Source organism: Lissotriton helveticus, chromosome 1_1 (genome assembly GCF_964261635.1).
Source record: "Lissotriton helveticus chromosome 1_1, aLisHel1.1, whole genome shotgun sequence".
NCBI classification, from domain to species: Eukaryota; Metazoa; Chordata; class Amphibia; order Caudata; family Salamandridae; genus Lissotriton; species Lissotriton helveticus.
This window is the reverse complement of record NC_136057.1, coordinates 358,330,545-358,356,184: the sequence shown is the minus strand read 5'-3', so window position 1 is coordinate 358,356,184 and position 25,640 is coordinate 358,330,545. Positions and strand designations below refer to the sequence as shown.

The 25,640-nt window shown below is 50.6% G+C and overlaps 1 protein-coding gene across 2 annotated transcripts in view; it reads left to right on the top strand.

The window, feature by feature from the left end:
* SLC25A18 (solute carrier family 25 member 18) overlaps positions 1-25,640 on the top strand; it is a 370,503-nt gene that overhangs the window by 93,101 nt on the left and 251,762 nt on the right. Inside the window, exon 1 of one of the 2 annotated variants that reach the window (XM_078673634.1) lies at positions 25,240-25,419. The exons of the other annotated variant lie outside the window; for it this stretch is intronic. The gene's annotated coding sequence lies outside the window, so the exon portion shown is untranslated. Of the gene's footprint in view, positions 1-25,239; positions 25,420-25,640 lie in introns of those variants that run through there. 2 annotated transcript variants of the gene reach the window in all.

Here is a 25,640-nt window from a genome sequence, read left to right as displayed (position 1 = left end):
GATTGTAGGTTCGGGTTTTGGAGGGCATCTCTAAGATGCCCTCTCGTGCATTTTACATTAAATCCCACACTGGCATCAGTGCGGGTTTAATGTGCTGAGAAGTTTGGTACCAAACTTGTCAGTCTTCAGTGTAGCCATTATGGTGCTGTGGAGTTCGTAATGACGACCTTCCAGCACCTTATACTCTTAAATGGCATCACTGCACTTACAGTGCCCAGGAATGGCCCTGGGTACTGTAGGGGCACAGGGCTCATGCCCCTGTGCCCTCACCTCTGGCATAGGGCACAGAGGGGGTGACTGAAGTATGCCAGGGCAGTGGGTTCTGTGGGCATGGCACACAGGGATGTGTGCCATGTCGACTCTTGCTTTAGTTCTGTACTTAGGCACTCAGCCTGCAAAGGCAGTGTGTGGGTGCCAGGGTACAGGGTCCCTGAGGGTGGCACAATAAGTGCTGCAGCCCTCAGAGGTCTTCTCTGGTCACCATGCCCTGGGTATCTAGGGTACCATTTACTAGGGGCTGACAGGTGGCCAGAGATGCCAATTGGGTGTTTTGTTTCAGCATCGCTTTTCTTTGTAGGGAAGGAACACAGGCCCTGGGTACCTGGTTGGCAGGGACCCAGGGCACACTCAGTCAAAGTACATCAGCAGTTCAGAAAAAAGTGGGGGCATACCAAGGCAAGAAAGATGGCACTTTCTCACAGACAGTGTACTCTTTATATAATAAAACAAATTTATTAGAGGTACAGCTCTGATGCAATGATGTGTCTAGATGTTAGAAGCTGCCTTCGAACAGGCAACAGCAAGCACTAGGATAGCTTGTCCTGTTCTTAGCCTTGAACAAAGTGCACAGATTATGCAGCAGGAAATGCTTTATAAAAAAAAAGCAGCATGTACAGCGTCTTCTCAGAATAAAATTGTGCCAGCCTAAACTAATAAAATAACATTGCTAAAACAAAGTCAGACTAAAACATATAAAATGTGAACTAAAATGGAGAGCCTAATTAGGCCCAAGAAGGCCTTACTACACTATTTCTTAAATTGTAGCAGCATTAGAGTGTCTCTGATGGATACAGGTATAGTTCCAGATCCTAGATGCATAGATGGACAAGGCCTCCTCCCTTGTTTTTTATTGTTTACACTTCTTAATCTTCAGTCTGATGGTGTGCTGGCTGTGAGTGTGCCGAGAGTGTCCAGATATGTGGAGCTTCCCTACAAGATAAGAATAGGTGCTGTTCATGGACATTTTATAAAAGCTGCAGCTGGCTTTGAAGATTGTGTGGGCTGGCAAGGAAAGCCAAAGGAGTTATATCAGGAAGGGTGTGATGTAATCATATTTCTTCATGTCCACAGAAAGTCATGCTACCATGTTTTGGGTGTCCATATGGGGGGCCAACATGGAGTCTGTGAAGCCTTGGAGCAGGGTGTTACCACCATCCAGTTGCGAGAGTAGGAGGGCTTGAACAGCAGTTTTGAAGTTGAATTTTGGAGGAAACAATATAAATGTATTTAGAAGGAACAGCTGGAACCAGTCCATCTTTACTTTTTTGGCAAGTTGTTCCCTTGTGGAAATCTGGAATAATTTTTGTTAGCATAAGCTGAACCCATCTTGGTTGTGGCATCCATTTTGTTGGCTTTGTAATTCTCCCATCCTCTGCTGCTCGTCTTTTTCCCTGCCTGTGCTGTCTATTTTAGTTGAGTTCCTGACTCAGCTAAAAGCAATATACGTGCTAAAGAGTTTGTAGCTGCCAGAACACCTGGTCTCAGACTCAACTGTTAATCTCTTAGTGCTGCCATAAGTACTCCTGCTCCCCCTCCCACTTTGCTGACCACGTGATTTCCCATCTGCCCATGTTTGTCTTTAGTTATTCCTGTGTATGCTTGTACCTTCTATTTGTAACTACATGCTTACTCTGCAACAAACTCTGTATATAAGCATCATGGTCTGTGTATTCAAGCACTCGAGGGTGTTGTATGGACGTGGTCTCACTCATGAGTGATTAATAAACTTGTTATTTTGAATTCTAGCTTCAGTGTCAATCTCTATTTTGTTGGTCTAAGGACCTGTGGACAGAGAAGGGTGACCCCTGCACCAGTGTGCTCATTAAGAAGCACATTTCAACACCCTGGGAGTTGAAGTTGGTGTCATGTGTGAATCCAAGTGACTTGGCATTTTATGAAAGTTGTGGTTCAAAGTTCATATCATTACGCCAGGTTACCACCATAGACTTCTTGATGCTCGTTCTTGGCAAATAACAGGAATTCTATCTTGGCTTGATTGTCCTTCAGGTAAGCCCTGGATATCCAAGTCTGTCTGAGATTATGGCAGTTTTGAGGCATTGGATATGTGGTGCTGAGGGGACTTTTTAGTAGGGTTGTGTATTATCAGCATAGTGATGAATTTTGATGCTGTTAAATGTGAGTAAAGCCCCAAAGTGCTCCATGTAGATAATGAAGATGACAGACCACTTTATGAAACCCTTGGGGATTCCACAAGTGATAGGGATCTTTTAGGACCTAGAAATTCCTATGCGAACAAACTGGTGTTGGTTGGAAAGGAAGAGGAGAACCAGTGAAGGTCATTGCCAGTGAATCCCATTCATGACTCCACAGTGGATGAGGGTAAGATGGTCAACTGTGCAAAAGGGAGATGAGAGATCCAGCAATATCAGGAGGCAGCGGTCATCTTGATCTGTGGTCTGGAGGGTATTGGCTACTGCTGTTTCGATGATCTTGCTGATAAATAGTAGGTGAGTGATGGACCGGTGGCTGGCGAGGTCATAAGGGTCTAGTGTAGGTTTCTTCGGGCTAGAAAGATGAGGACTGCAGTTTTGCCTCTGTTGAGAATCGTCTGAACATCATCTGTTGCTGCTATAAGGGCACTGTCTGTGCTGTGGTTGGGTCCGAATCCTGGTCATGTAATAGCATCGAGAAGCTGGTGTTTGGAGAGGTGGTTGGAGATGTGCTTGTTGAGGGTTTTTTACAAGACTTTAGCTGGGTAGGGAAGGAAAGATAACAGTCATTAATTGGCGAGTTGGGTCAAGTAGTTGAGTGTTTCTTTATTAGGAAGTGTTAGACCTGTCTGGATTTTTTTGCGCAGTCCCTCCTCATCATTCTTTATTTTGTCCCCTTTTTGCCCCTCATACCCTTGATATTTTTGTGTCTACTACTTTTTTTAGGTGTTGGTCAAGGGGATAGGTGTTCTTTCTTTCCCCCATAATCTTTTACCTCAGGCCCAGGGGCCTGTTCTGACAGGAAAGTTGGCACCACCTAAAATGGTGGCCACCAACTGCCCCAACTGTCACATTCAGAACTTGGCCATAGCCTAACATAGGGCATTCCAGAACCTTCTGGTCCATGCTGGACCATTGAAGGGCAGCCTATAAAAGGCGGAATGCGGGGCAGCCATTTTGTCTACCTGTGGAAGTCAGCTGGAGGACAGGCTGTAGCTAAGGGTGGGAAGAGGTTAGACTTAGGGTTGACCTCCTGGACTGGGAAGCTGCCTTATAATCCACCCCACTACTCCCCTTTTGGTTACTTGTCCTGACCCCGCTGTGAAGGGTTACTGGAGACCCTGGGCGCCTAGCTTGCCCCTTGTCCAAACCATACAGGGGAAGTCCAAGGAGAAGGAGACTGCAGTGCTGCGGTGCGCAGTCCTCTGCCCAGCAGAAAGAGACTCAGGAAGAATAGCCCTCTTCCCTGGACCCCAGCCCCCATCTCAACTTGAGTACTAAAAGGACTTGGCAGAGTGGGCGCTGAGGTAAAGGAAACGAACTGGCACTGATCTCCTACCTTCCTGGGTGCTGAGGAAGGCTTGTCCCCTGGTTTCCTGGGAAGTCCTGGTTGTTCGTGCAGCTGGCCGGTTTCTGGAGGCAGCGCCGACCCCACTGTGAGCGGGACCCCTGAGGGGCTGATCGTTTTCTGTGACAGCGCCTGCCCCGGGATCCACTGAGCCCGAGAGGCTTCTCTCTGTGGACGGGACCCCGGAGCGCCTTCCGCGTTGCTGGCGCATTGCCTGAAGAGTACTGTCTCCCTTGGAAAGGGGAGGGCGAGACACTTCTTGGAAGCGCTTTCGCGCATGCCCGCTGTCGCGATCACCATCCCCACAGGAGGGGCCTAGGACCGAGCAGGCCCAGGAGAGTAGTGTCCTTCCGGGGAGCGGCCGCCGGGAGAGGCGGGACAAGAGCGAGCGCTTCCGCGCATGCCCGGCGAGGGAGTGTCTGCCCTGAGGAGAGGCGCCGGTGGAACGTCTCTTGATCGTCGAGTGTTGGCAGACTGATCGACGCGCCGTGGGACCGATCCTTCGTGGTGAGGAGCCGCCGCTTGTGTGGCGGAATCACCGTTACTGCGGCCCGAGTTGTAGCTGAGAGGGCCTCCGCTCTTCTGCGTGGGAGCGAGGAGGCCGATCCCCAGAGGTAAAGCGACTGAGTGCTGAGGGGGTGAGCGGAGGAACTGCCTGCCGGCCGTCTAAACAAGTAAGCCGGGAAGAGCGAGGGAGTGCTGAGAGAGTTCCGGTAAGGTCTCCTAGTCGTTTGGTTTCCTCCCCCACTCGATGCAGAACTGAGGGAGGAGGGCCTAAGAAACAAGTGGCCTAGCTGTTAAAAACTAACTAACTGACTTCAAAAGGCCTGGTCATCTGGGGGGTGCAAAGAATACAAAGGTCTTCAAGACCCCTGGTACTCAACAGTTGGCGACAGCTTGCTTCTTCCCCCCTCTGGTGGAGTAGGATTGCTGAGAAGCCAAATAGAGAGCGATGTACAGCTAATCTGGCCTAAGAAATTGGAAGGGTTACCAATCAGCCATGGTCATGGTGCATGTTTAACTATTGGAATTAATTAATGACTTGCATAGCAGTTTAAAAAGTATTATTGCTATTATTGAGACCAGTTGTAAAGTTTTAGGCACTATTTAGAAACTAGGCCTAATTAAATGCTAGAAGCGCTAGTAATGTAAAGTTGATGATTTAAGCTAGTACCTTGTCAAAGACTGTATTAATTTCCTGATTAAGAAGTTTTGCGCTTTCATCTCAAAAAGGAAATCTGCATGTACTTATATTGAGTTGTAGTTTTCTCTCCTAAGGTTCTAGCGGATTAATATTTCACCTGATTGATTATAAAGTACTGAACTGTGAATCCTAGAGTAATAAGTGTAAGAGTACTGACGAAGTTAATTGATTATTCGCTTAGCAGTTTAAGTGATATAATTGCTGATACTAAAGTGACCTGAAACGTTCTAAGCTATATATTTTAAGGACAAAGAGTATATTATTTTTATAAAGCAGTACGTATTTTCCTACATTTTCGGTGTAGTGTTTTCTTTTGTGTGCTATTGCGTGGTTTTATTCTTGGGTGGTCTGCAACCTTAACACTGTGCCTCTGAAATGTATGTCTTGCCCTAGGCCAGGCTACCCCAGTTCCAACATTTGGTGCCTAGCGGTGGGATCACTGACTTGGTTGCAGCTACTCACTAGTAATTCAACGCAATACACTAACCTACACCAGGAGTTTTCTCCTTGCGGCCCTCCTAATTTAAATTTTGTTTTTCTAAATTTATTTCTGGTGGTGGGTGGAGGTTGACCCTAGGACACTTTCGGTTTCCTCCTGTGTGAAAAGTTTATACTCTAGTAAAAATGGAGATAAATGTGGAAGAGCTGGATAACTATACTGTGACCCAACTAAAGGACTGGTGTCAGCAGCAAAGTGTGTTTTTTAAAAAGGGTGCCAAGAAAGGCGAGCTGCTGACAAGCATACGGGCATGGGTGGAGGCTCATTCCGGGGAGGTACCAGTATCAGAGGGGAGTGACAGGGACACTGTCGTTGAGACTGCAATGCTGTACCAAGCGGAGGGGGGAAATCTACTGACAGGTTCCAGGACACCTCCCAGGGTGGGCAGCAGCGTCTCGGAGAAGGGTTTAACTGAAGCCGAGCTAGAAGATAGGAGGGAGGAGAGGAGGATGAAGCTAGAATTAGCTAGGATGGATATGGAAAGGGAGGAAAGGAGGTTAGCTCATGAGCGAACCATCAAGGAGATGGACTTACAAGCTCTCAACCGTAGGTCTCCCAATCCAGACAATGGTGGCAGCGAAAAGAAAGGAGACACCAGGGAATCCAGACCCTATTTACCTAAAGATGTCATCGCTAGTTACACCCCAGGTGATGACATTGCCAAATGGTTGGCCGCCTACGAAGTTTCTTTAAGGGCTCATGGGATCCTAGAAACTCACTGGGGAGGTGGGCTGTACAAATACATGCCACCTGCTGGCAGAGACACCTTGTTGGCTCTGGAGCAGGATGAGCAAACCCACTACCCTGCCATGAAGGTGGCACTGGTGAAAAAGTTTGGACTTACCCCTGAAAGGTACAGACAGAAATTCAGGGGAAGTCACAAAATGAGTAACCAGAATTGGGTAGACTTTTTAGACTACGCCAAGAAAGCTTTGGAGGGTTGGGTCAAGGGCAGCGAGGTGAAAGACTATGAGGGGCTGTACAATCTATTTTTGAAAGAACACCTCCTCGAGAAATGTTTTCCCGAGTTGCGCCAACACCTGGTGGACAGCAAGCTGACCGATCCCCGGAAGCTTGCAGAGGAGGCGGACACTTGGGCAAGTACCCGGGTGTCCTCCAAGGGGACTGGAGGGGATTCTCAAAAAGCCGGACAGGGCGCCCCCCAGAAGAAAGAGGGAGGAGATAAAAAGAAGGAGTTCTCCAAAGGTCCCCAAAATAATTTCCAAGGTAAAGGAGCAGGTTTCACCCCTAGGGCAAACCCGCCCAGAAACCCTAATCCTGGCCAAAGCCAGCAGCCAAGGGTTCTCCACTGTTTTGAATGCGGTGGTGTTGGACATTATAAGGGAGATGTCAGATGCCCAAAGAGACCACCCCCTCCCACCGGAGGAAAGTCACCGGGAGTAGCTAGTGTAGCGCTCGGGGAGGAGTTGCCCTTAGATAAGGGGGGTGAGTGGGCGGGTGTCACCTTAGTGTCCCTGGGAGAGCGGGAGATGGTGCCAAAGATCCAGGTGCCCCCAAATACTACAAAGTATGGGCAATGGGTTACCATCAATGGCCAAAGAGGGGAGGCTCTGAGAGATACAGGAGCCAGTATGACTATGGTGAGAAGTCAACTGGTGTCTCCAGAGCAGGTTGTTCCTAATGTACTCCACCCCGCCGCGATGGCTGACGGCAGAATGGGCCACTATCCAGTGGCTGAGGTTCCCTTTGAGTGGGAAGGGGTTGCAGGTTCACTTCGAGTTGCCGTAAGCCCTGCCGTGCCAGTTGATTGTCTGTTGGGGAATGACATGGAGCACAACACTTGGAGAGAGGTGGAATACCGGACGCATTCTGCGATGCTGGGTACACCTGACTGGGCCTGTGTAAGCACACGGTCTGCGACTGCCCGGAGAGGGAGTTCGCCTGGGTTGGAGCCTGGAACAATGGCCCAACCCGCTGCCAAAAAGGGACAGAAACGGAGACAGGGACAGCCTGCTTCGGCTTCCACGCCCCATGTGACAGATCGGCCACCTGCAGTGGTAGGCCAGGAGTCCGTGGAGGGGGGAGTAGACTCTCTGGAGGATTTACCCATCCCTGCTGAATGGCATGTGGAGGGAGGTCCTACCAGGGAGGAATTCTGTAAGGGGCAGAGGGAGTGCCCCACCCTTGAGGGACTGAGGCGTCAGGCTGAAGCCCAGGCAGCAGGTGATGCTACGGGACACCACCATATTTACTGGGAGGATGGCCTCCTCTACAGTGAACCCAAGGTACCTCTACCTGGCTCATCAAGAGCCTTGGTGGTCCCGCAGCAATACCGAGCCTTTCTGCTGGAATTGGCTCATGCGATACCACTGGCAGGACACTTAGGCCAGGACAAGACCTTTGCACGGCTTGTCCTCCACTTTTACTGGCCTCAGATGAAAGTGGCGTCCAACACATACTGTAGGACATGTGTATCCTGCCAGGCCAGTGGGAAAACAGGGGTGAAGCTAAAGGCTCCCCTGGAACCACTTCCTGTCGTTAGCACCCCCTTTGAAAGGGTGGGCATCGACATTGTAGGGCCATTGGATCCACCAACAACAGCTGGTCACAGGTTCATCCTGGTTCTGGTGGATCATGCCACACGGTACCCAGAGGCCATTCCTCTGAGGACTGTTACTGCACCTGTGGTAGCTAGGGCCCTGATGGGAATCTTTACTAGGGTAGGATTCCCGAAGGAGGTTGTGTCTGACAGGGGGACTAACTTCCTGTCCGCTTACATGCGGACCATGTGGAAGGAGTGTGGGGTGACCTACCGGTTCACCACTCCTTATCACCCCCAGTCCAATGGACTGGTTGAGAGGTTTAATAAGACCCTGAAGGGCATGATAAGAAGTCTGCCAGAGAGCTTACGGAGGAAGTGGGACGTCCTCCTACCTTGCTTGCTGTTCTCCTACAGAGATGTGCCGCAGAAAGGAGTGGGCTTCAGCCCTTTCGAATTGTTGTATGGGCACCCTGTGCGTGGGCCTCTCAGCCTGGTGAAGGAAGGATGGGAGAAGTCTCCCAGAAAACCTCCCCAGGATGTGGTGAGCTACATGTTGGCCTTCAGAAGCCAGATGGCCAAGTTGTGGAAGCAGGCTGCTGACAACTTGGAGGCCAGTCAGGCAGTCATGAAGGAATGGTACGACCAAAATGCTCACCCGGTGGAGTTGGAGCCTGGCCAGAAAGTCTGGGTGATGGAACCTGGAGAGCTAAGTGCCCTTCAGGATCGTTGGACAGGCCCATTTGAGGTGTTGGAGAAAAAGGGTAAGGCCACTTACTTGGTGGATCTTAAGACCCCGCGGCAGCCCCTACGGGTGCTGCATGCCAATCGCCTCAAACCCCACCATGAGAGGCCAGAGGTCATCCTGATGTTGGTGACTGATGGTGCTGAGGAAGCAGAAAGCGAGCCTCTCCCAGACCTCTTTTCATGTCAAGAGAAGGATGGGTCGGTGGAGGGAGTGATTCTCTCCCCGTCTCTCACTCCTGAGCAACGAGAGGATTGCCGTCAGGTATTGGGGCAGTACTCTTCGCTGTTTTCCCTTGTCCCGGGAAGAACCCACCTGTGTACCCATGATGTGGACACAGGAGACAGCCCCCCAGTGAAATCCAAGACCTATAGGCTGTCGGACAAAGTGAAGGCTAGCATCCATGGCGAAGTTGCCAAGATGTTGGAGCTAGGAGTGATAGAACCGTCCAGCAGCCCTTGGTCCAGTCCGGTGGTGCTAGTCCCAAAAGCCGCCCCACCGGGCACCACACCAGAACTGAGGTTTTGTGTGGATTACCGAGGACTGAACTCAGTTACCAAAACTGATGCTCATCCCATCCCCAGGGCGGATGAGTTAATTGACCGGCTAGGAGCTGCCCAATACCTCAGTACCTTTGACCTCACTTCAGGGTACTGGCAGATCTCCTTGACAGATGGAGAAAGGGAAAGGTCAGCCTTTTCCACGCCTGAGGGACACTTCCAGTTCTGTGTGATGCCCTTTGGGCTCAAGAACGCCCCTGCCACATTTCAGCGACTGGTGAACCAGGTCCTCTCTGGAATGGAGGGTTTCTCGGCTGCTTACCTGGATGACATTGCTGTCTTCAGTAGCAGTTGGGAGGACCACTTGCAACATTTGCAAGCAGTTCTCCAGGCGCTGAAACAAGCTGGATTGACCATCAAAGCCAGTAAATGCCAGATTGGTCAGGGGTCGGTTGTGTACCTTGGACACTTGGTGGGTAGGGGGTCAGTGCAACCCCTGCAGGCAAAGATTGAGGCGATCATGGCCTGGGAACCCCCCAAGACACAGACTGAGGTCCGAGCTTTCCTGGGCCTCACAGGTTACTACCGTCGCTTTGTGAAGGGGTATGGCGCTATTGTAGCGCCCCTCACAGAGCTCACCTCTAGGAAACAACCTCGACGGGTAGTGTGGACAAAGGCTTGTCAGCAAGCCTTTGAAAAGTTGAAGCAGGCAATGTGTGAAGCACCGGTCCTGAAGGCTCCCGATTTCTCCAAGGAGTTCATTGTTCAAACAGATGCATCTGAACATGGCATTGGGGCAGTGTTATCGCAACTAAATGCAGAGGGCCTGGATCAGCCTGTAGTCTTCTTATCCAGGAGACTGCTTCCCCGGGAACAGAAGTGGAGTGCAATTGAGAGGGAAGCTTTTGCGGTGGTGTGGGCTCTGAAGAAGCTGCGGCCATACCTCTTTGGCTCGCACTTCCTGGTTCAGACTGACCACCGCCCCCTTCGTTGGCTGATGCAAATGAAGGGGGAAAATCCCAAGCTGTTGAGGTGGTCCATCTCCCTACAGGGAATGGACTTCCGGGTGGAACATCGGCCTGGAGTGGACCACGCCAATGCAGACGGTCTCTCCAGGTATTTCCGCCTTAGTGAAGAGGACTCCCAAGGGGTTGGGTAGTTCTCCCCACTTTCAGCTGGGGGGGACGCGTGTTAGACCTGTCTGGATTTTTTTGTGCAGTCCCTCCTCATCATTCTTTATTTTGTCCCCTTTTTGCCCCTCATACACTTGATATTTTTGTGTCTACTACTTTTTTTAGGTGTTGGTCAAGGGGATAGGTGTTCTTTCTTTCCCCCATAATCTTTTACCTCAGGCCCAGGGGCCTGTTCTGACAGGAAAGTTGGCACCACCTAAAATGGTGGCCACCAACTGCCCCAACTGTCACATTCAGAACTTGGCCATAGCCTAACATAGGGCATTCCAGAACCTTCTGGTCCATGCTGGACCATTGAAGGGCAGCCTATAAAAGGCGGAATGCGGGGCAGCCATTTTGTCTACCTGTGGAAGTCAGCTGGAGGACAGGCTGTAGCTAAGGGTGGGAAGAGGTTAGACTTAGGGTTGACCTCCTGGACTGGGAAGCTGCCTTATGATCCACCCCACTACTCCCCTTTTGGTTACTTGTCCTGACCCCGCTGTGAAGGGTTACTGGAGACCCTGGGCGCCTAGCTTGCCCCTTGTCCAAACCATACAGGGGAAGTCCAAGGAGAACTTGGTGCGCAGTCCTCTGCCCAGCAGAAAGAGACTCAGGAAGAATAGCCCTCTTCCCTGGACCCCAGCCCCCATCTCAACTTGAGTACTAAAAGGACTTGGCAGAGTGGGCGCTGAGGTAAAGGAAACGAACTGGCACTGATCTCCTACCTTCCTGGGTGCTGAGGAAGGCTTGTCCCCTGGTTTCCTGGGAAGTCCTGGTTGTTCGTGCAGCTGGCCGGTTTCTGGAGGCAGCGCCGACCCCACTGTGAGCGGGACCCCTGAGGGGCTGATCGTTTTCTGTGACAGCGCCTGCCCCGGGATCCACTGAGCCTGAGAGGCTTCTCTCTGTGGACGGGACCCCGGAGCGCCTTCCGCGTTGCTGGCGCATTGCCTGAAGAGTACTGTCTCCCTTGGAAAGGGGAGGGCGAGACACTTCTTGGAAGCGCCTTCGCGCATGCCCGCTGTCGCGATCACCATCCCCACAGGAGGGGCCTAGGACCGAGCAGGCCCAGGAGAGTAGTGTCCTTCCGGGGAGCGGTCGCCGGGAGAGGCGGGACAAGAGCGAGCGCTTCCGCGCATGCCCGGCGAGGGAGTGTCTGCCCTGAGGAGAGGCGCCGGTGGAACGTCTCTTGATCGTCGAGTGTTGGCAGACTGATCGACGCGCCGTGGGACCGATCCTTCGTGGTGAGGAGCCGCCGCTTGTGTGGCGGAATCACCGTTACTGCGGCCCGAGTTGTAGCTGAGAGGGCCTCCGCTCTTCTGCGTGGGAGCGAGGAGGCCGATCCCCAGAGGTAAAGCGACTGAGTGCTGAGGGGGTGAGCGGAGGAACTGCCTGCCGGCCGTCTAAACAAGTAAGCCGGGAAGAGCGAGGGAGTGCTGAGAGAGTTCCGGTAAGGTCTCCTAGTCGTTTGGTTTCCTCCCCCACTCGATGCAGAACTGAGGGAGGAGGGCCTAAGAAACAAGTGGCCTAACTGTTAAAAACTAACTAACTGACTTCAAAAGGCCTGGTCATCTGGGGGGTGCAAAGAATACAAAGGTCTTCAAGACCCCTGGTACTCAACAGTTGGCGACAGCTTGCTTCTTCCCCCCTCTGGTGGAGTAGGATTGCTGAGAAGCCAAATAGAGAGCGATGTACAGCTAATCTGGCCTAAGAAATTGGAAGGGTTACCAATCAGCCATGGTCATGGTGCATGTTTAACTATTGGAATTAATTAATGACTTGCATAGCAGTTTAAAAAGTATTATTGCTATTATTGAGACCAGTTGTAAAGTTTTAGGCACTATTTAGAAACTAGGCCTAATTAAATGCTAGAAGCGCTAGTAATGTAAAGTTGATGATTTAAGCTAGTACCTTGTCAAAGACTGTATTAATTTCCTGATTAAGAAGTTTTGCGCTTTCATCTCAAAAAGGAAATCTGCATTTACTTATATTGAGTTGTAGTTTTCTCTCCTAAGGTTCTAGCGGATTAATATTTCACCTGATTGATTATAAAGTACTGAACTGTGAATCCTAGAGTAATAAGTGTAAGAGTACTGACGAAGTTAATTGATTATTCGCTTAGCAGTTTAAGTGATATAATTGCTGATACTAAAGTGACCTGAAACGTTCTAAGCTATATATTTTAAGGACAAAGAGTATATTATTTTTATAAAGCAGTACGTATTTTCCTACATTTTCGGTGTAGTGTTTTCTTTTGTGTGCTATTGCGTGGTTTTATTCTTGGGTGGTCTGCAACCTTAACACTGTGCCTCTGAAATGTATGTCTTGCCCTAGGCCAGGCTACCCCAGTTCCAACAGGAAGACTCTGATGACTGCATGCGTCCATGATTCCAGGAAGGTGGTTGTACTTATTAAGATGTTGAGGATGGGGTTGAGGGCCTCGATTTTAGGAATTGCTTTTTGCCAATGGGGTGGTGGAGACAGGCGTCCGCCGAGGCCCCAGAGTGGATGGTCTTCATGATTGTTGTGGGTTCCTCTGTGCAAATGGTGTCCTATGTGGTGATTTTGTTACCTTCGTTCATCATTGGAATAATTCTGGAGAGAGTCAGGGGGTCCGATTATGGGGCAAAGTTGCTGTATATAATTGCGATATTGCTGTAAAAGAAGTTCCAGAGGTTGTTACACAGATTTTGTGATGGGTTGGTGATGCTGGGGTGATGCTGGTGCCAGCTGTTGGTCCTGTGAAGTCCTTGATAATTGCTAATATTTCTTTTGCGGCTGTGTATTCGTTCAACTAGGACCTTTCTCTTGGTTTCCAGGATTAGCTGATGGTACCCTCTCAGGAATGCTTTGAAAGCGTCTTTTTTTTCTCTTCCCCTGTGCTGGTTTTCCATTGTTCTCTGCACTTGTAGTGATGGAATTGTGCTTGTGCACATGTGTAGACCGGTTACTGCTTTCATATCATACTTTCTTTCTTTTTGCGATGTTACAAATGTTCCTTACTTTTTTGTGAATATATGCCTACATATTTTACTTTTATAGTTTTCATTCCTATTGAACCTGTTTGAAAAATATATAAAGAAAAATAAAACCTGTCAGCCTTGCAAGGGGGGCAGACCGGTTGGCTTTACCAGTGACTTTTCAAAGATATTGTTTTGAGGAACAAGAAGCCCAGCACAGAAGAAGGTTAAGACTTGCTTGACTGCATTGAAATCTTTATGAACATATGAGACTATTGTGCTGTGAGATAGAGAAGTTTGCTCTGTTTATCAAAACTTTCTCACACTACCTAACACCACTATAGGAGGTTAGGCTCGCTTGCTCTGACAATTTGAAGGAGGTATTTACTCTCCACCACTTTCAAAATTCACTGGTACTTATTTAGCAGTCTTGCAAGGGAGTGTAGAAAGTGACTGTACAGAAATGGAAGGATGTCTCATGTAGTTGATCTTCTGGAGCGCCGATCGGGAAGGTTACAGATTAAATACAATTTAAAAAACAAAGATTAGTAAAGCGGATAGCTCTAATCTTGACAAGTTGGTATGATGTTTATATTTTTTATTTATACTGCAAGCCCATGCCACAAAGAAAAGAGGAAATATCCTTTCACCAAAATGTGGCAGCAATACGCTTCTAATAAAAAATATAAAAAATAACTCTTGCTTGTAATTTTCATTGAAACATTACAGGTAAAACTGGCTGCATATGCATATGACATCCTAATTGTAACGGAGCAACTAAATACCTCAATTGAGGCCCTGATAGACACCATAGAGGTATATTCAGGACACGCAGGATATAAGCTCAACATGGATAAATCAGAATGCAAACCCCAGAACATCCACTGCACTAGGGACATCCTAGGGGGATTGGGCCTGGCCTGGCAAACAGGGTTTATCAAATATCTAGGTAAACACTTTGGAAACGACCTCATGAGCACACTAGGCCACAATGAGAAACTATTGCTAGTAAAATTAAAGAAACTCTTGGAGGCCTGGTCCTCGAAATGTATAACTTGATGGAGCAGAATCGAGATGATCAAAAAGATGATCGCCCCAATGATTAACTACCTGATCAGCATGCTCCCACTCCTACTCACAGATGACTTCCACCGTAAAGTAGATATCCTAATCACTAAATTCCTATGGCGAGGGAATAAGACACGGATAAGCATCAAAAAACCAAGACTGGAGAAAAAACTGGGAGGGGTAAATCTAGCAGACTTTAGAATCTTCCAAACAGCATTTCTGGCAAAACAATGGGCTTACTGGATATCACCTCCTCATGGATACACACCGGTGTGGCTACAAGTCGAGAAAACCATACTGAATAATTTAAACCAAATGGCGCTGTTAACAGCTAATAAGCATCTTCACACACCCAGCTCCATTTTTAAAAACACAAAAATTGCCCTACTAAGAATAGATAAGAAAATGGAGAACAGAATAAAGGGCTCTCAGTTGGAGTCACTCTGGGCCAATAGCAATATCCGATATAAGGGGAAATGCCTAGCCTTTGACACATGGATAAAGAGAGGCATCTCCCACCCAGGACAACTAGAAGAAGGGGGATATCCCACCACGTTTGCCGAACTGAAATCGAAACATAACCTAACAGATATTGAGTTCTACAACTTTCTAAAAAGCAAAACAGCCCTATCCAAAGCCAAACTATTGCCCACCAAACCGTCAATCTCACAGTACATGGCAAAAATCAACAGACTAGGTCACCAGGTATCACACCTCTACAAACTTCTACACCCAAACTCCACCAAACTTAAGGATAAGACCATTAACTATTGGTAAAACAAAACAATAACACACTTAATGAGCAAGAACTGGCTATATTATGGTCCGCTGCCTCACGTAATAAAATCTCCCCGGTATTATCACAAACAAAATTCTGGATACTCCATAAGGCTTTCTGGACCCTTGCACGCTTTTCCTCACTAGGCCTCAGAGAAGATGACCTATGCTGTAACTGTAGCAAGGAGAAGGGGGACCTAGTACATCTTATCTACTATTGCCCAACACTCAAAACGTTCTGGGAAAAAAATCTTTGGTTTCATAAATAAAGCACTAGGCTGCACACTAACAGCGGAATTTTCCTCCCTCGTCACTGCATTCATGACCACAGAACTAAGGTCAGAGCATGACTGCTCCTGACCGCAGCGGTAAAAATGGTCCTGGCCAATTGGAAAGACACAAGTAAAACCTCATACAAAGGCTGGGTCAACTGGGTGACGCACCTCAGAGGCGCGGATAACATCGCACTATAAAACTCACACTGGAGGCCAGCAACCAGGGGGATGTGGAAGTCACTCGACACGTACCTAGACTCTTACGAACCCCCATGGAACCATTCCGATTCCCTCCCCCTTCCCCTCGTGGGCGGTGGGGCTAGCGAGTTCGAAAGCTACTACCATGGCCTAAGAGGTGTAGGGGGGGGGGCTGACATGGCTACCAATCTTGCCACAAGTTAACCAGGGGGGTGACGGCTTTGTCACGCGGCTATAAGACCAGTTAGTCTCATTGCTACAGAACCTCTCTTGTATCCTCTCTTTCACCCCTTTGTTTCTGCTTCTTTCTTTCTATCGTCCTTTGCCTAATATTCCAGCAAGTCAAGTCAGAAGGGATTAGCTAAACATATATTTCAAAGTACCTGTAAACACTGCTCTACAAACTACGTTTGGCTAACCTTGTAGCAGAAACGCTAATGTATCTGCTTATAAAAAAATCAATAAAATACCTTGAAATTAAAAAAAAAAGAAACTTTGCAGGTGATTCCTAATAGGCATGTGTAGTTAGAACTGCTAGAACAATTTTCAGTTTTAATGCACATCAACAAAAATATAATTTGCAAAAATTATTATTCTTATTTGCAAAAAAAATGTACTGTTGCCTTTGAATTTCTGTAACCTGAAGACATACCGTAAACACCAAGTATGACAAAAAAATCAGAAAAAACATTGGTAATAAGTATTGTCCAACCAATCATGGCATTAAAGAGCACTTCTTTTATTTGGCAAAATGCTGTCACTCACAGTGCAGCACCCCCATTACCATTCTGTATCAAGTGATGGGTAGAAGCAAAATGTGAATGATTGTCGCAGAGACCAATGGATGAAGAGGGATGACCCAAAACCCATGTATGTATATATTCATTTACATAAGTCTAGAAAGACAGCTAAAGTTACATGTAGGCAACATTACATCTGCACAAAATGAAGGCCAGAGCATAGTCAACAACTTTTTTTCTATGCAAACTAAATGAGTTAATGCATAGTCCAACAACAGCCCCTATCAGAAAAGTAATACAAGCTAAAATTAGGACAACTGCAGGTTATGCACAGCAGGCATATCCAGGCAAAATGGAAGCAATGTTGGACAAAGCACAAGGCCTGGCCTACAAATGCATTTTCAAACTCCCTAAATATACCCGCAACAGCCTAATTTATTTGGAATTCGGACTAAAGCAACAAAGTAAGGAATGCTTGGGTATGCACGCAAAGTACTACTATCAAGTTTTAACAGCCCCAGCTGGAAGCTTAAAGAGCATGCTGAAGCCAATCTATGGAGGGACAATCAACCCGTGGCAAGGTTACAAGGAAAAAGCAGTGGAAATGTTGAGTTTGGCAATTGAAAATTGGCAGGAAGGGTTGATAAACTATCTGGCCATTAAAAACTCAATTAATAAACAATGTTTCCAACTGTCGCATATGAATGACCTAACGGAATATGTCACAGGAAGAGGTCCACCAGGGCTGTTAACATCATATGTAGGGCATAGAAGCCAGCCCTATTTTAATCAAGCTCTGGGAAGGAAAGCACTCAAAAACATTATATGGGCCAGATTAGTGTCCCTCCCAATTAAAGAATTAAACCCTGGGTGGAAGTCCCTTGAACACAAAATCAGATGTAGAATCTGCAACTTCAAACATGAATCTTTGCTACATTTGATTTGTTGCTGTCCTGGTATGCTTCAGCCCCGTCAGAACCTTTTAAAACAAATATGGCTGCGTAACGGGGTTCGGACTGTAAAAGAAGCCGTCTTGGTACTCTTTTCCTGCACTCTACCATTGGACTTGGCCAGGTTTGGGAGATACATGGCCGGGCTCCGAATTAGGTTTATGAAGGAGAGGGGCCAGGCAATATGAAAGTCAATCTGGTTTACTATTTAAATTGTCTCCAGCAACCAGTCGGTGAAGAAGTCATTTTAACTATTCCATTTTAGAACTCCTATGAAATTTTGCAAAAATGTTGAACTGGTAATCTCTTGTCGTTTTACTAATGTATATATTTATCCTTTTATTATGTTTTGATAGTGCTGTATGTACATTTTTTTTAATGGTTGTTCCAACTTTCTTTTAGTTGTATGTAAGTTGTATTGCACATGGTTTTAAGTAACTGTGCAATATAAATAAAAACAAATTCATTCATTCATACATGTAGGCAAGACCTAACAATACTCCCTTTTCAAATCTAGTATCCAGGTCCTGGACTGAGCTTTACCACCAAGGCGGAGGGGATGTCAGTGGCATTGAATGCAGCCAATGGGTCGACCAAGATCAGTATGTTCACCGTTACTGGTGTTTAGACTGAATGTATGCTGCAACCAGAAACCATGCAAGGGTAAAACTGTTATGACGCCACCAAGGAGAAAGCCCAGGGTTTAAAGTAATGCTGGATAGGCCTTTTCTTGTGCAGGTCGCCACTGTCTTGTATTGCATGCACCTTTGACGCTGCACTCGACCCCCTCAGAACAGAAACTCATGTGAAAGTGAAGGGCCCCCAGTTATTAAAGGCTGAGCATGTCACACCTAGACAAAATCAGAGAACTCTTCTGTGTGGGGTATATGTAAAGAAGCTTCTGCCCGACACTAAAGTATCAGTCTGTCTCCTCATGGGGGCATCAGAGGCCACCCAGTACTAGGAAGAGGGGTACATTTAGTTGTATTGCGAAACAGCAGAGCTGGAGATGTGTTGTGGAACTGAGATCGAAAGTGATGGAGCGCCTCCTATGGGCTCACAGCTGTTGGTCCAGTGAGGGGAAACACAGGGTCAGTCTGAAGGCTGGTTCAAAGGGCTGCATGGCTCAGCTATCCTCGGAGTGCCAAGACGTGCATCCCTGGTATATATGTTTGTATCTGAAAGAGACACGTTAGTGATAGATTCCTTACCTTAGAATATCCCCAGGCGTCAGACTGGATCCGGAAATTTTTGCGTAGCAATACCCCTGCGCGTTGGTAGGCGTCGTCCGCGGCTCCGCGTCCGTCGGCGCGCTGACGTCAGTTCTTCTTTTTTCCGCGCCAGCTAGCGCAGATCCGGCGAAGCTCTACACCTAGTCATTTTTTGACTAAACTTTTTGATCTTTTTGATCATCTCTTTCTTTGAGTCTTCGACTTCTATCGGTGCCGGTAGGGATGCCCGGGTTCAAGCCCTGTTCGAAGTGCGACCGACTGATGTCGGTCACGGACCCCCATCGCCGGTGCCTGAAGTGCTTAGGCCTCGACCACGACGACCGCACCTGCTCCGACTGCCGGGCCCTGACGTCGAAGGCTAGGCGGAAGCGGTCCCGCAAGCGGCTCGAGCTCCGGCACTCAGCCCCGCGCCATTCCAGGTCCCGGTCCCACGAGAGGTCGAGGGACCGGTCGCGGGGTCGGAGTCCCCGCAGCTCCGGGAGTGGACATCGGTCGTCGGGATCCAAGTCCTCAGGTAAGAGGCATGAGAGGTCGGAGCGGCATCATCGCTCCTCCGACCCACCCCGACGCTCGCACGATGCGGCCGGGGGTTCGGGCGACACCGCCCACTCGGCTCCACGGGAGTCGCAAGCGTCGCCGCCTGCCCCACACCTTCGGGTCCCTGGGCACGGCGCGACGCCGGAGGAGGTCGAGCGGTACCTCATGGCCATGAGGTCCCTCCCTCCTCAGCCGGGTCCCGCGGTGCCTCCGGGCCCAGCGGTCCCGGCTGGAGGCACTAGCGGGTCAGGCGCTTCGGCCCCGATGCCGCCGGGTGCTTCGGCCCTGGCGCGAAGTCGTCGGCGCCGCAGGACCTCACCGGATCCGCTTCCGGATCCGGGTCGTCGCCGGTCGACCTCACCGGCGCCGGCCCCGAGGGTGTCGCCCCCGGCGCCCATTGTGGACGCCGTCCCCAATCTTCACTTCGGTCCGACTCTGGCGCCTGAACGGCGCCGTTGGGCGCCGCTTCAGACGGCCTTTGGAGATTTCTATTTCCATGAGGAGGTCCAGTCTGTTGACCCTGGGTTACAGGAGACTGGTGACGGAGGTGATTGGGAGGGGTCTGAGTACCCTCTGGCACAGGAGTGTCAGTCTCAAGAGGACTGGACATATGAGCTTGGGGAGGCCAGTGGTATTGACACCTCGCCAGACACTGGATTTGTCTCCCCTCCCACCGTGGCTACGGAGGAGGGGGCTGCTTACAGCGTAGTGTTGACGAGGGCAGCCAAGACCTTGGGCCTTGAGCTCCCCGTCGCGGCCGTGAGGACTAACCTCCTCACTGAGGTTCTTAAACCGCAGGCAAGCTCCAGTGAGCCTCTGCTGCCGTTTAATGAAGCCTTATGTGACGTTCTGGTGGGCACTTGGTCCAAGCCCGCCACAAGTCCGCCTGTGGATAGGAACGTGGCTGGACGCTACCGCCCGGCTCCGGCCGACCCTTGCTTTTTGTCCACCCATCCCACACCCGAGAGCCTGGTTATCCAGGCCTCCACTTCCCAGACCGCATTCCCGACGGCCCCGCCCGATCGGGAATCCAAGAGATATGAACAGTTCGGAAAGAAGGTGTTCTCGTCGCTGAGCTTGGGTCTGCGGTCTGTCAATACCGCGTGTCTCTTGGGCCGCTACACCCACCCCCTGTGGGACACGGTTGCGGACGTGCTGCCACAATGCCCGGAGGATGTCCGGGCTAAACTCGCCCAAGCCCTTGTGGAGGGTCGAGATGCGGCACGATACTCTATCCGGTGTGGGCTGGATACCACGTACTCACTGGGCAGGGCGATGGCAACGATGGTGGCGGTTAGACGCCACGCCTGGTTGAGGTCCGCCAACTTATCGGCCGATGTCCAGGCCACTCTTCTGGACATGCCGTTCGATGGCCGTCGCCTTTTTGGCGACAAGGCAGACCATGCGCTGGAGCGCTTTAAGGACTCCAGGGCTACGGCCAAGTCCTTAGGCCTCTCGGCCACGCGCCAGCAATCGGGTGCCTTTCGCTCCTTTCGTGGCCACGGAAGGGGTGTCCCCACACGTGCTGCCAGCCACGCACCGCAGAATGTCCAGCAGCGCGGTGGCGGCCGTGGAAACCGCCGCGGCGGCGGTCGGGGTCAGCGGCGAGGCCAGTCCACACCTCCCTCTGCAGCACCTGCCTCAAAACCTTCCTAGTCCGAGTTTTCAGGCCCATGTGACGCCTGTGGGGGGCAGGGTTCGCCATCACCACACCCACTGGCGCACTGTCACATCAGACAGGTGGGTGCTGCAGATCGTCCGAAGGGGCTACTCCCTCCCCTTCGAGGCGACCCCTCCAGCCATGCCACTGCAATTCCACCGCGTGTCGGGGGATCACTTGCGATTTCTGCAAGGGGAAGTCACGGCCCTCTTGGCCAAGGGGGCCATCGAGCGCGTTCCTGGGCCAGAAGTAGGGTGTGGATGTTACTCCCACTACTTTCTGGTGCCCAAGAAGGGCAAAGGGGGCCTGCGCCCTATCTTGGACCTGCGGAACGTCAACGGCTTCCTCCGACAAGAGAAGTTCAAGATGCTGACTTTGGCTCAGGTCTTAGCTGCCCTGGACCCCGGAGACTGGATGGTAGCGTTGGACTTGCAGGACGCTTATTTTCACATCCCCGTCCTGCCGGCCCACCGGCGTTACCTGCGGTTCACGGTAGGCCACGAGCACTTTCAGTTTACCGTGCTCCCCTTCGGCCTTACCAGCGCCCCACGGGTGTTCACGAAAGTGATGGCGGTGGTCGCAGCTCATCTGCGCAGGTTAGGGGTGTCAGTCTTCCCCTACCTCGACGACTGGTTGTTGAAGGCGGGCTCGCCCCAGACAGTCGTCAGCCACCTCCAGACTACTGCCGACCTCCTGCACTTGCTGGGGTTCTCCATCAATGTGCCGACGTCGCACCTGTGTCGCTCTCAGAAGCTCCTCTTCATCGGAGCGGTTCTAGACTCGGCGCAGTTTCGGGTTTACCCTCCCGAACAGCGGGTTCAGGATATTCAGGCTCTGATTCCAATCTTCCAGCCTTTATCCCGAGTCTCGGTCAGGTTGACGCTGCGGCTTCTGGGATTGATGGCCTCCTGCATCCTTCTGGTGCGTCACGCCCGGTGGCGGATGCGGGCTCTGCAGTGGGACCTGAAATTTCAGTGGGCCCAGCATCAGGGCAACTTGTCCGATCACGTCTTGATCTCGGAGGGCACTGCGAGACAGTTGCAGTGGTGGCTCACGGACCGCGATTGGGTCAATGGCAGATCGCTATCCCAACCCCACCCGGAGCACGTAGTTGTGACGGATGCGTCCCTCCAGGGCTGGGGTGGCCACATGGGAGAGGCAGAGATCAGAGGACTCTGGTCTCTGGCGGAGGCCCGCCTCCACATCAGCCTGTTGGAGTTACGGGCGATTCGTCTAGCACTGAAGGCATTCCTCCCCTCTGTCCGGGGGAGTGTAGTGCAGGTGTTCACGGACAACACCACCGCCATATGGTACTGCAACAAACAGGGCGGGGTGGGGTCGTGGACCCTATGCCAGGAGGCTCTGTGCCTCTGGCAGTGGCTGGAACGTCAGGGCGTGACCCTGGTGGTTCAACACCTGGCAGGTTCTCTGAATGCCAGGGCGGACGAACTCAGCCGTCGGTGCATGATGGATCACGAATGGCGTCTGAGCTCGGACGTGGCGCAAGGCCTCTTTCAGCAGTGGGGAGAGCCTTGGTTAGATCTATTCGCCACCGAAGAGAACGTGCAATGTCATCAGTTCTGCGCGTTGGAATTTCCAAGGCGGCACTCGCTCGGAGACGCTTTTCGTCGCGAGTGGAGTTGCGGTCTGTTGTACGCCTTTCCGCCTATACCACTTCTGCCCAGTGTGCTGAAGAAGATCAGGCGCGACCGGGCCCAGGTTATCCTTGTGGCTCCGGACTGGGCACGAAGATACTGGTATCCCGAGCTACTCAGCATGTCAGTCGATCCCCCGATTCGTCTGCCTCTTCGGGAGGACCTTCTGTCGCAGCAGCAGGGGACGGTCCTCCACCCGAACCTGTCCCGTCTCCACCTACAAGCTTGGAGATTGAGCGGCGACAGTTGAGGCCATTTGACTTGCCTCCCGAAGTCTGTAATGTCATTCTGGCAGCCAGGCGTCCCTCCACAAAGTCGGTATACGCCTGCAGGTGGAACAGATTTGTGGCATGGTGCACAGCAAAGGCTGTGGACCCACTCTCTGCCCCCCTTTCTGAGGTTCTCCTCTTTCTTCTTTCTCTTGCCCAGCAGGGCTCTGCTCTGGGCACTGTCAAGGGCTACCTTTCTGCCCTTTCTGCCTTCTTAAGGCTACCTGATCAGCCTTCTCTGTTCAAGTCCCCTATTGTAAATAGATTTCTTAAGGGCATCACACACATGTTCCCTCCTGTTCCCTTCGTGATGCCCCAGTGGGATTTGAACCTTGTTCTTACTTTCCTGATGTGCGCTCCCTTTGAGCCACTTCACAACTGTCCTCTTCGCCTTCTAACTCTGAAGACTGCTTTCCTGGTTGCCATCACCTCTGCCAGGAGAGTGAGTGAGCTCCAGGCCCTTTCTTTTACTCCTCCTTTCCTTTCTGTCCATTCGGACAAGGTTGTGTTGCGTACTAAACCATCTTTCCTGCCCAAGGTTGTCTCAGCCTTCCACATCGGGCAGTCCATCACATTGCCTACCTTCTTACCGCCTCCGTATCCCTCTAAAGAGGAAGAGCGGCTCCACCGTCTGGACCCAAAACGTGCGCTCTCATTCTACTTGGATCGCACACGCCAGTTCCGGGTGGATGACCAACTCTTTGTTGGTTACGTGGGCGCTAAGAAGGGGAATGCAGTGCACAAGCGGACCATCTCCCGGTGGATCATCTTGTGTATCCAGGCATGTTACTCCATGGCTAAGAAGGAGCCCCCTGTTGGATTGAGGGCTCATTCCACTCGGGCCACGGCTACTACTACTGCCCTGGGCCGGGGAGTGCCCTTGCAGGACATTTGCCAGGCAGCTACGTGGGCCTCGCTGCACACGTTCGCAAGACACTACTGCCTGGACAGTCAAGTCCGGAGGGATGGCTTCTTTGGCCGTTCCGTCCTCCTGGACTTTCTGGTGTGATTATTGGTTCGCAGACCCACCACCGGGGTTGGTATTGCTGGGGTATCTATTCTAAGGTAAGGAATCTATCACTAACGTGCCTCTTTCAGATGCACAAGTTACTACTTGTGTAACGATATATCTGTAAGAGACATTAGTTAGTGATAGATTCCTTACCGACTCACCCATCCTCCCCGTTCTGCGAACCGATATCTAGGGTTAAGGCCATCCCCTTTCAGGGCCCTAGTTTCTTGGCACCAGTGTTGGTTCTATCCTGGCTCTGCGTATCTGGCGCGGAAAAGCTGTGTATCAGAACTGACGTCAGCGCGCATGGGCGGCGTCTAAGTACTCCGACGACGTCATTCCGGCGCTAACGACGCGACGACGGACGCGGAGCCGCGGACGACGCCTACCGACGCGCAGGGGTACTGCTACGCAAAAATTTCCGGATCCAGTCTGACGCCTGGGGATATTCTAAGGTAAGGAATCTATCACTAACTAATGTCTCTTACAGATATATCTTTACACAAGTAGTAACTTGTGCGACAGCACTAAAGATGTCTCATACACATGGCATGCTCGGCGTCATTCCTTTTATTCTATCAATATAATCGGTGTAAGAATAACTGTATGATTTGCAACACAGGGGCACTGAAGATAGCTGCAGGAGCTCCTTGCAAGTCATCGATTTGGTTACTCATTCAGCGCCTGGTTGTAGGTTTCATGCCCCAGCCCCAGGTTGGTTTGGTAACCCCTGACATGCTTTTGTTTCAAGTGAATATTACAACACTTTTGCCAGTATGTAAGAATCTTAAGACTTAAGTGAGCATTGGAATGGGAGCTAAATGGCCGGCAATACGTTACAAGTGCGTTGTCCCCGAGTCACACTGAATGCTTTTACAATTTAGCAACAAAAAAACCGCACTAGGTGCAGTACCGTTCTCGTACGTGGAAGCAGCCGGCGCGTAGAGCAGCTGATTGGCAGGTGGGGTGGCCGGGTTTATTGCCCCCAGGCCATGTGTGTCACTTGAAGTGAGAAGGGAGGCGAGCGTAATGTGCCCATTTGTTTATTCTTTACTTTTATATGTGCCTCAGCTTTTGCAGAAACATTATCCGGCTGGAAGAACAGTAAAAAGTCAATTGCGGCGTTTACAATTGGATTGTTCCATTGTTTTCATTTGCGCTCACCGTGTAGTGGGATTGTGTAACTCGTGAACACCGCTAGATGAGAAAACTTTGCATTGGCATACAAACGAGAAGGGGGAGCAGGAGGCGGACATTATTTGTACACGATAAAAGCCTCTCCCCTCACGTCACCGAGCCCCAATCCAGCCCTGGGGAGGTGGGCTGGGTGGCATCGGAAACATCCGCCCGTGCAGCACCACCAATCACCGGACTGACAGAAAAACTATTTTAGCTAAAAAAGTTAAAGATTTGCAGTGGGCCGGGCGGCGGAGGGTGGGTCCGCCATCCTCCTCGGGAGGGGCCTGCCCTGCGTGCGAGGGAGCGGAGCACATTCCCAGTTTCCTGAGGAGCGGCTGCACAGAGGCTTCTCGGCTCCCGCGCGGGCTCTGGGAGTTTGTGGCGGTCCCTTAAGCAGGGGATGTGCGCACGGTGCTGAGGCGGGGGAGGCTGCGGTTCGAGCCCGAGCAGAGGGAGTTCGCACAGACGCGGCGCTGCTCCTCGCACTGACAGGTTAGTGGTTATATACCCCCCGCTAAAGGTATGCAGGCCCCTCCCCGGCCCACGCCACTACCACTCAACTCTTTTACTAAAGAGGCTGCTTCTGTTCTACCCAAAGAATGTATTTTCTAACTTTTTTCCTCGTTATTTTGCTATAAAAATATCTTTAATCCGGTGGAAGCCGATTAAATAACTGTCACCCTCTTCCCGACCCAACACCCCGTTTACTCCTA